Source organism: Solanum pennellii, chromosome 12, assembly GCF_001406875.1.
Source record: "Solanum pennellii chromosome 12, SPENNV200".
Lineage (NCBI taxonomy): Eukaryota > Viridiplantae > Streptophyta > Magnoliopsida > Solanales > Solanaceae > Solanum > Solanum pennellii.
The window spans coordinates 59,175,639-59,186,809 of record NC_028648.1 but is presented as its reverse complement, the minus strand read 5'-3'; the positions used below and the strand labels follow the sequence as shown (position 1 = coordinate 59,186,809).

Here is an 11,171-nt window from a genome sequence, read left to right as displayed (position 1 = left end):
AAGGAAGAATATTAAAGTTTGTGGAATGCATCAAGAATCATGGGTTGCCATGTTCAAAGAAGGTTCGTCAAGATGTAAGTACTCGTTGGAATTCCACTTACCAAATGCTTGATAGGGCTCTTCTTTACCAACAAGCTTATATTCAATATAAGTTTCTTGATATTGATTTTAAATATAGTCTTTCCGATGAGGAATGGAAAAGGGTAGAGAGTATTGTTAAATTCTTGAAGCCATTTTATGAGATTAGTACCGGAAGCAAATATCCTACTGCAAGTTTTATCTTCCAAATGTATGGAAAATTCAAATGTTGCTAAGGTAAGCAAAAAGTAGTAGTGAACGAGTTATGAATGATATGGATACTTTGATGCTAAGAAAGTTTAAGAAATATTGGAGGTCGTATAGTATGATTTTGTCAATTTCCATTGTCCTTGATCTTCGATATAAATTGAAGTTTGTGAGGTTTTTGTTTCTCCAAGATAGATCCTATGGCCGCCAATGCTAAGGTTGAAAAAAGTTGTAGATCATTTACAATTGTTATTTAGAGAATACTTGGTACCTTTAACAACAATTTCTCTCTTAGGGGAGAACGTTTTTCATACAAGTAACAATGAAATGAGGGATGATCTTGAAGTGTTTGATGTGTTTGAGAATCAGTTAGAGTCTGGTAGAGATAAAACACAATCGGGTTTGTACTTAGAGGAGCCTAAACTTGATCATAAAGGGAATCCAAATTTTGATGTACTTGCATATAGGAAGGAAAATAGAGGAAGGTATCCAGAGCTTTTGTTGATGGCACGAGATATATTAAGCATACCAATTACCACGGTAGCTTCAGAATCTACCTTCAGCATTGGAGGTCGTATTATTTGATAGTTTCAAAGTTCTATTTTACCTTCAAATGCTGAAGCAAAATTGTGTGCTAAAGATTGGCTTTGCAGACAAGAAGGTAAGTCATCATATTGAGATTTTTTTGTTATGTTATAATAGCCTTACTTTATAGTTTAACGTCTTATTTTCTAGATTGTGATGGATCAGACACCGATGAGGTCGAAATTGCAGTGGAACTTCAACCGTATCTTGCTAAACTTGTCTCACATTGATAGGTATATTTCAATTCTGTCTGAACGACTTTTCAGTTTCTGCATTAGTTGGCTTGACACCTTCTCCATCTCTGGTTTCTGCATTAATTGGATTGGTTTCTGCATAACTCTCGTCAATTATACTGTCAATACATATAGCTAAACTTGTATATGACACAATAGATAAACCAATAGGTTGTTATTTTGAATAAATCTGTTATGTGGAACTTATAAAGGAAAATGCAAAAGATTCCAGCATTCTATATAGGAGTACTTAACAACAAAAGTCAATTTCAATTAGGTTGCTTTCTGTGGGTGATAGTTTTCTGTGAATCTTGATTAGCTTGATGAGATGTTTACTAGAACCTGAATTAGTTTTGATCAACCTTCCCATATAGTGATGTGTGCAATTCACAGTCTAAGGGCATATAACTGGCTAATCAATTAATGAGTGGAAAGCACAATAGTATATAATACAGTCTTTACTGGAATGCTACTAAATAGAAGTTTCCTTTATATCTTTAGTTCCAAGTCCCACCAGTGATAATGTTGATATTCTCCAACCAACTTGGCACCTTTTCCATCTCTGGTTTCTGCATTAGTTGGTTTGGTTCCTGGATTTTCCATCTTTCTAACCTCATTAATTGGTTTCTCAAGGCTAGCTACTGTGAGGAAATAAAACAATGTTCAAAGCTTTGACAAGCTTATCTCTTGTTCGAAACCTTTCTTTGAGATGGCATCCATCTCTCTGGAAGATCAGTTGGATTTATATCATATCCCACTTATTTGTATAAAGGAAAATGTGGCTTAGCTAATACCTTTTGCTATAGAGTACCAATTTTTTGCATTGACATTATGTAGATCTTGAACATTTTGTATATTCTCTCCTTCATGTTCTGTAGATTGCTTGTCAAAAGAATATACTGCATTTACTTTTACATTGAAGTGAGAAGTCTTTCTATTCATTCCTATAGTTGCTTTGGTCCAATTGCAGGAATATCCGCTGTTATTTGTAGTTTTGATGATTTGACAAACTTAGGGACCTTGTAAAGGTACCGGGTTTCTTACTTGAGTATTGCAGGGTTCTTGTTGAAGTATTGCAGATGAAACAAACCCAGGGACCTAGTAGAGGTACCAGGCTCTCATGATGATGAGCCAGTCGACTGCCAGCTGGAGATAGTACATAAAGTAGGTGCACACTTCCCGATGGCGTCAGAAAGTGTGACCTTTCCAACCAATGGCAAAGAAGTTTAGGAAAGGGACTTGTCAATACAAAGACACTTTCCTAAACACTTTTTGGGTAGTTTTTGCAACTTGAAAAAAACTTTTCAAGAACTCTTGCAAAGGCTACTACCAAGCAAAGGCAGAATTATTCCAAGGACAACAGCAACATCTGAAGCTTTTCGTCTAGTTGTTTAGGAATTTATTCTCTTGTTCTTAAATTGTAAACCACTCCTGAATCTATAAAGGAATTGGTGTGTTGTGTTAGAAGTCTAGGTTGTCCAGGTGTGATAGCTTAGTGGGTAGATTGTTTTTCTACTTAGGCTTGTTAAGCAATACAAGACTATTGCTTAACGGTAAGATTGATAACTCTTTCTTACGTTTGGTGTAATCGTGTTTCGCTTTTGCTTTTGAAGATTAGTGAAAACGATTGAAAATCCTGTGAGACAGGTCGTGGTTTTACTCCCTTAAGCAAGGAGGTTTCCACGTAAAATCATTGTGTTGATTTTACTGCATTTAAATTTCTGTTTTATTCATTAGTGTAGTAAGGGACCTGGTCCATTACTGTTAAGTAAAGGCATACATTCTATCATCCGCATTGACAGAACCCTGAAACTAAATTCCGGATCATGTTACCTGCCTCATCCTAATAAAGACGATACTGGTGCAGAGGATGCTCATTTTATTTGCAGTGATGAACTAGCAAATGGTGTAGCTGATGTTGGTGGTGGTTGGGCTGATAGTGGTATTGATGCTGGGAAGTAAGCACAAGAGCTAATGTCCAACTCAGTGGCTGCAATTCAAGATTATTCAACAAAGAAGATGAAATTCTTGCATCCTGATGCGCTGTTGGCTGCTGCAGATCGCCCGTCAAATATTATACTATTTTGTTTAATGTCTTTTTTAGCCATGAGATTGCACTTATGTGATTATATTTGTATTTTTGTACTTCTATTATTGTATTTTGATGTTAATACTTGATTTCCACGGAATGAATACTGATCATTTGGAGTACTATTTGTTGGTGATGTCTCTTTTGTTGTGAATATTTGATTTTCACTTTTTGATTGCTTATTGTTTGTATGTTAATGTTAGATGGAGGGGTGGTGATTTGATGTACGGAGTAAATGAGAGAATTGTGTAATAATGTTCTATTATCGAGAAGAAATAGATAAATTGATGTCATGAAGGACATAATGTTTGTTTCCAGCTATTGGGAAGGTTTCCTAGTTCACTTAGTCAAGGAAATATGGAGAGGTTCTTTGTGGGTTAGAACCATTTTACCCAAAATCATATTTGACCAAATCCATATTTGTCCATATTTTATTAGGGTGGATTGTGATCAAAACCATTTTTGCTCAATCCATATTTGATCCATTCAAATCCGATCCAATCCAACCAATTGCCACCCCTAACCATAGGTCACCAAAAGTTGCAGCTTTTAGGGATTGTTTTGGGATCCTCCTCAAGGATCCCTTTGGTTTGTCTTTGGAGAGTCGTACCCGGATGTTTGACCTCTAAGCACCTCATTCTAATTACGGGAGTCGTTTTTACGGAAGGCTATACTTACCAATTTCTGGGGTGTTAAAATAATCAAACCAAATAATAATTGTTTAACTAACTAATGTAGTATCCTAATATGACTAAACTAGTAACTCATGTTTTAACTAACTCATGATTTTCTAATACACCCCCTCAAGTTAGGCGATGAGTTACAAACCTATCTTGAATTTATTAGTCTCAAAAGTAGATTTAGGTAGTATTTTGGTGAAAGTGTCAACTATTTGATCGACACGATAGACATGAACTATACGAACCTTTATGATGTTAAAATGGAGGCAAACAAAGAGAAAGTCCACAACAACATTCATAGCACAACTATAGAGGACGTGATTTTTGCTCAAGAATGTGGCTCCAAGGTTGTCACAATAAATTTTGGGTAAGTGATGTACCCGAAATTGCAGTGCATTTAGGAGATAGGTGAATGCAAGAGTGTGAGATAGTATTTTTCTACTTTACGGACCAACTTATCGGATTGTGACCAAGAAACAAGATTTAACCAAATGTAGAAACTCTATGAAAAATGCCCCTACCCTAATCCACTTCAGATTATACATATAGATTGAATTCATCAATGTGAGTAACATGTAGGCCGAGTTGAATGGTACCACACAATCGAAGAACACATTTTATAGCCTTCCAATGAAGGTCTGATGGTGCTTGCATGAATTTGAGACAATTTCTTCACTGCATAGGCTATATCTGTTTTAATGAAAGATAGGTATTGAAGCATACCCAAAACTCAGCAATAACGTGCAGTATTAGTCAAGTATGTTCCATCAGACAAGGGGAGTAAATCAGATGCACTCATTGACATGTTAACACTCTTGCAATTGGTCATTAGTTCATCATTTAAAATTCCATTCACATAATTAACTTTGGTGAGAACTAGACCGCTAGAGTTGTGTATCACTTCAACACCAAGAAAGTAGTGAAGATCACTTAAATCTTTTATAGAGAACCTAGAAGAAAGGAAAGTAATAACCTAATTAACACTTAAATTATTTCTCCCAACAATAATAATATCGTCTACATAGGATAGGATAAACAAGGTGTCACCTTCACTATGTTTGGCAAGTAACGAGGCATCATATAACATCTTAACAAAGCCTATGGATGAAAGGTAACCCATGTTGTCATTGTACCACACCCAAGGAGACTATTTTAATCCATAGATATATTTTTGTAGTTGACATATACGCGTTGGTTTTTTAGAACTAGTTAACCCAGAGGTTGTATCATGTACAATTCCTCTTCCAGGTTAGCTTGGAAGAAAACATTATTGATAGCTGGCGATAGTCCAGTTGTGACGAAGTCCATAGAGAGGATGATGCAAATTATGGTGGTCCTTCTCCTCGACACCTCACACGCGGAAGGACCTCACGTAACAAAAATCCATAGTACGGTATTCCATGAATCGTTCCCGACTAATATTGTCAGGAAATCTCACGTAAAGATAAGGTTGTTCCTTATTGGCAACCATTTGAGTTATGAATTTGCAAATGCACGACCATCAACTTAGAAATCATAAAATGTCTTAACAAAAGATTTGTCATGAAAAAGAGACTATCGAGAATTTTCCGCTATAGTTTCCTCTATTGCAACGGATGCGTCAATCGCACCCTTTGCCTAAAAAATAGTGCTTGAAATGATTTTACTACATATAAGTGTTTTACTCGAAAATTAACAAACAACAAAAATGACTATGTTTCGAAAAGTCAATTAATCTTATAATTTAAGAGAAATCAATTTATCGAATTAACAGAGTCGCCACTTAATTATTAGTAAAACTCAAGAAAAAACTTATAATTATTTTCAAAAGATTTAAAACAAATAAAATCAATTGAAAAGGGTTGGAAATTCAAATGTACATTACAAGAAGGTGTTAGGCCATCGAAATGTCCGCTAAGTCGCGGTTGACCAGCGATTTGACTAAATGACTTTTCAAAAATGTTTTTTAAAAGTAATTATTAAGGATAAAACCTTTTTCATTTTAATTTACTTGCTATCGTTGTCATTTTTAATCAATTATTATTTTTTTTAAGGGAAAAACAACTAAGGAGGTTATTCTAAGGGAATAAACTAAGTGTTAACAGAACCCAAAAGAACAAACTAAAGTAGTAAGACATAGGTAATATATATAGAAAGAAATGGCTATCGTTGGAAATAAATGAAATTCAACTAAAGTGTTAGTCAATTTAATAATACATAAATAAAGAGGGAAAAGGAGGGAACATTTGAACTTGGGTCAATTGGCCAAATTTCACTAAATTGGGCTTTTGGCCCACCTATCCTAATTCTAAAATTGATCCCAAATGAACTTGGGCCCAAATCAGCTAAACCTGTGAAAATTCTTTGGGCTTTTGGCCCCCTTTTGTCCGAGGAATTGACACAGACATACAACTATTATATATAATTGGCAATATATAGCCAAATAATAATTAGCAATTAATAGCACAAAATAAAATTAGCACGTACTAGCCTACAAGAAATAAAACCAACTTGTATAGTTCATTTCCTTTAATCATGTGCAACCAACCTCCATTAATTAAGGATATGTGGAATTATTTTTTCTCCTTGTTTTTAACTCCTATAATTAATGAATTTAACTTTTCAATTTCTTTAAATTGTCAAACTCGACTTTATTTAATTGTGTATTGGAAAAAAATAGTAACGCAATTTAGAGAAACATAAAGATATATTTGATTGCAATTTTATGAATTTATTTTTTACCAAACAACAATAATTAGTTTATTAGAAAACCGATTGTCTACTTTTAAGAAGTGAAATATATNTTTAAATAACGTATTAAAAGATTGTGACTACTTGACAGGTAAGGAAATGTATTATTAATGCTCTAATGTGTATTAATTATCACATAATCGATAATAATTAATCAAATAATATTAAATGGAATTTTATTAGAAACTGTAATAATACATAGGCATAAATTATACAATAATTAAACTTGCGATTACATAATGTATACATAAAAAAGAAATTGCATACACAAAAAAGTATTCATAAAAATAAACGTGTAAATTCTACTGATGTATACAGTAATTATAGCATGCATACATAAATCTTATATTGTATACATAAGAATATTACCATCAATTATACGTATTAGTTATTACTATAATGAATACAAGAATGAGATTAATATGACATGTTGTAAAGTTTAATCATTAATTGTACATCTGATTTTGTTTATGCATACGGTAACTGCATTATATATACATTAGTTCGTTCATCTTGTATTCAGTAATTTGTACTCATATAATAAACTAATGTACTTTAATTTAAATTGAGATAAGAATTCATTAGTGTACATTGGGTTGTATTCATCAAATTATCATTCTGCTCTTTTACGAAGATCTTTCTCACCCATGAAATTTAGAACAAAAATTTCAAAAAACTATTACCTGAATTTTCATCAAAAAAAAGTTTTAAAAACTTTAATTTCACAAATGACAAAATTTCAAAATTAATGGGACAAGAAATGCTACATAATTATCTACTAAAAAAATTGTTAGAAAGATCAATCAATAAACATTCAGTTATATCTGATTTGCATAGACATAGTAAATTTAGGAGACTAATAGAAAATTTAGAAGAGAAGCAAAGTTACATATGAAATAAATTTTAGAAAGAAAACAAAAAAAGGTAGAATAATCTAATTCACAAAAACAAATTTGAAAAAAAATTCAATTCTATAAATCATGAAATTCAACAATTAATTTGACAAGAAAAAAAATAAATATAAAGATGATTTTTAGAAGTATCCATGAAAAAAACATATTGTTAAATCTGATTTTCATAAACAGATTGAATTATGTAGAAGAGTTGAAATTACGAAGAGAATTGTGTATAGAACTATGTAAAGGATTCTCGAAAGAGAAAAACTAGACAAAAAAAACTCTATTTTAAAATTGTTGACAAAATAAATTTAAGGAGGTAAAATAGAAATGTTAAATGTGTTTGAGAAAAATAAGGAGAACAGAAATATATATATATTTTTTTAAAAAAAAAGAAAAATAACTATTCAATGCCAAATAAATAAAAAAAAAAGTCGTTTTTTGCTAAAAAATCAAAAGTAGGCTATTTATTGCTAATTTAATGTATAAGATGTTATGTTGTGCCATTTTATCCCTTTTGTCCCTATTTGCCATGATATACATCAAATGTAAATTTGATGTGTACATCACGTATGCTGTTGATTTTTGGACTCCCAAACCTGTAATTTATTAGGATTTTGATTTTCTGCGTTTTCCCCCTGTGTTGGCACATTTATGACCTGAATGTTGTATATTCCGACTGTATACCATTGTATACAACTGGTATATCAATATATTTTTTGACTTTTCGGCTGGAAAATTAACTTCTAGGAGTATATCGCTGCTTTGAACCTGTCCGCCGATTTTGAGGGAGGTGGCTGACTCGTGGGAAAAAATTGAACCTTCATGGCTCATTAAAAGGATGCAAGAGGAAGTGAGAAATCCTGAGGGGCTCTGTCCAAGTTGATGCATAGAAAGGAAAAAAAAATGGAGATTAATATTGGGTCGTATTCAAAACTATAACGGACAGAACAAAATACATAGAACATAAAAGTAAGATAAGGTAATTACATATGATTAATTTACCATGCTGATGTATACAAAAGATGGCAAGAGAAAAACACGCTACACTCGGAGCATATATAGAAAATTAAACGCAATCTCCACATGACCAAGTGAGAAAACCCATGATAGTGATAGCTAAATAATGATGACAAACATTTATTAAATGGAAAACGTATGTAATTAATATTAGAATACAATATAAAACTAAGCAAATACAATAATATATCCATTTGTAAATAGAACTAAACATTTCAAAAGAAAAACAAGAACAAAGCGATGGACATAGATATCATATATATACACTGTTTTTTTTTCTTTTGCCGAAATTGGACAATGAGAAGAAAGAGATGGATTTTTCTCTTGTTTACTTTAAACATTTTTCTCCAGAAATAAGACTCAACCAGCAGAAAACTTTTAATATAAATGTTCAAACAACCGGGTAAGCATTTAAAACTCAAACAATCGGGTAAGCATTTAAAGCCAAAACAAAATAGGTTAAAAATCAACCTCTTAAGGTTGTTAACCTTCAGAAATAAGTCTTAACCTGCAGAAAAATTTTTCAAAAAAAAAAAGAAAAGAAGGAACGACCTATGCTTAATTAATAATACATACAGAGAGAAGATAAAGGATGCCTCATGGCCAAGATAACAGTACTTCAATGGAAACATTTAAATGAGGAACGAGAAAAACTAAAAAATATCAAACAGGTTGAGCAACAAGTGAGCAAAACAAACTGATTCAGGGGTGTATACACGGCACAATTCGAACTCAAAATTAGCTTGAACCTTGCCAAATCATTTAAAACAAACAGAGAACACAATATATAACTTCCCAACAATCACAAACACAACACGAAAATTCATAATGTACGTCACCCTTCATTCATTCCACATGGGGTGAAAGGACAAAGCCTAAGAAGTCGAAAGCGAAGCATTGATATAAATTCATGACCAATCAAAAAAAAAGAAAAACCAAGACGAGTAAAACAGTTCGATAAATGAACGATTTGCAGCCATAAAAACATGAAAGTAAGTGAGAAATTTAATCTAGAAACAGTTTCAAAGCACACGCTCATAACCTATAGTGTACTTAAACCATATCCCCGAACAAACAATTCTGAAAGAGGAAACAAACCGATACTCGAAATGCTTCGTAAAAAAAATAGACCAAGCAACATTAATCATGAAAATATCCTACTTGAAATCAGATGAAACATTCATCATACTATCAACGATAAATCACAGAGGAAGGAAACCAAACGATAAAGGAGAAGAAACATCAATAGAAGACTTCATGTTTTCTAAAACAGAATAATATCGAACGAGTTAGAGAAAAATACATAAATAAATAAAGTGTTTACCTTCTCCGGGGCAGCCAAACGAGCTTGGAACGGCTTCCACCACACGACTCGAATAGAACTAAGACGTGTTTTTTATATATATTCTTGCCTATTTTTCTTAAACTGGTGTGAATATTCTCTTCTCAGGAACAATTCTCCCAAGTGAAGAAAAAAATCGCCCTTCTCAAAGGAAATGTAAAGAGTATATACAGAGGGGAATTACGGTTCCAAACTTTTTTGGAAGGAAAGATGAAAAATCCGGATCACCCTTGGCCCATTTTGAATTCAAAAACCAAAACTTTATCCGAAAAATCGCATATTCCCCAGATTCTAAACGATATCGAACGGATTTGAGGCAAGGTGGAGGGACAAGATCGATTCCTTGTACTGGGCAGGCGACGTGGAGCGATCTTGTATTGTCAAGGACAAAAACGCGTGGCTCTATGTTGCTAGAATTCGTACATCATGGAGAGGGACGCGAGTGGCTCTGATCGATCAAGGTCCTTGAGACGCTACGTGCCTCAATCTCGAGGCCACAAGGACGATCCCGCGTCTCGCTCTTTAACTTCTGTTTTCTTCTTTCTTGAAATTAATGTTGGAATTGGGCCGGGTTTGGGTCACTTGGAGTTAGGCTGAGAAAGGAGATTGGGAAATGGATTGGAAGTTAAAGAATTGAATTGATGGAATTAATTTGAGAATAAGGTAGATGGGCTCACAATTGGGTTTTGCTGAAAAAATTTGGAAAAAGAGGACCAAATCTAAATGAAAAGAGCTAGTTTTCGGTTTGAAGATTTGGCCAAGTTGACTTAAATCGTAGCCATTAACGACTTAGTCAAACCGCACTCAATTGGTGAATTCCGCTAAAAATAAATAAGATGAATTCATATAAGTTAATTAATAAGTTCCTTAATTTTAACAAAATAAGATAATTGACTTAATTATAAAATAACTAATCCCAGAAGGTAAAGTACTATATAACTAAAATAATTAGTAAAATATTTAAACATAAATAAAATATTTTTGAGACGCTTTTCGAATAATCATAAAATATACTAACTATATACATAATTGTGTAAACCATATATATTGTGAAAAAGTGATAAGATCAATTAAAAATAACTTGAAAATTTTTAAACCTTATAAAATCTTATTATTTCAAGTCGTTTAGAATTAAGGGGCTCATTAATTAACTTGTATCGAGGAGGGTTAAAATTTGGGTGTCAACAATAAGTATTTTTAAATCATGTACCTACTATAAAATATGCAAGAATCCAGGCATTCCACAACCTAAATCATGCCCAAAACTAAGTTTCTACCCAAGAAAAATCTTTCATTCCCCCCCCCCCCCCC

At 32.9% G+C, this 11,171-nt stretch overlaps 1 long non-coding RNA gene across 1 annotated transcript; it reads right to left on the bottom strand.

Moving 5' to 3' along the window:
• Positions 1-7,014: 7,014 nt before the first annotated feature.
• LOC107006671 lies at positions 7,015-10,213 on the bottom strand. Its single transcript, XR_001454975.2, has 2 exons — positions 9,843-10,213; positions 7,015-8,371 (listed from the first exon to the last, which is right to left on the bottom strand). It is a non-coding gene; the product is annotated as an uncharacterized LOC107006671 (long non-coding RNA).
• Positions 10,214-11,171: the final 958 nt, after the last annotated feature.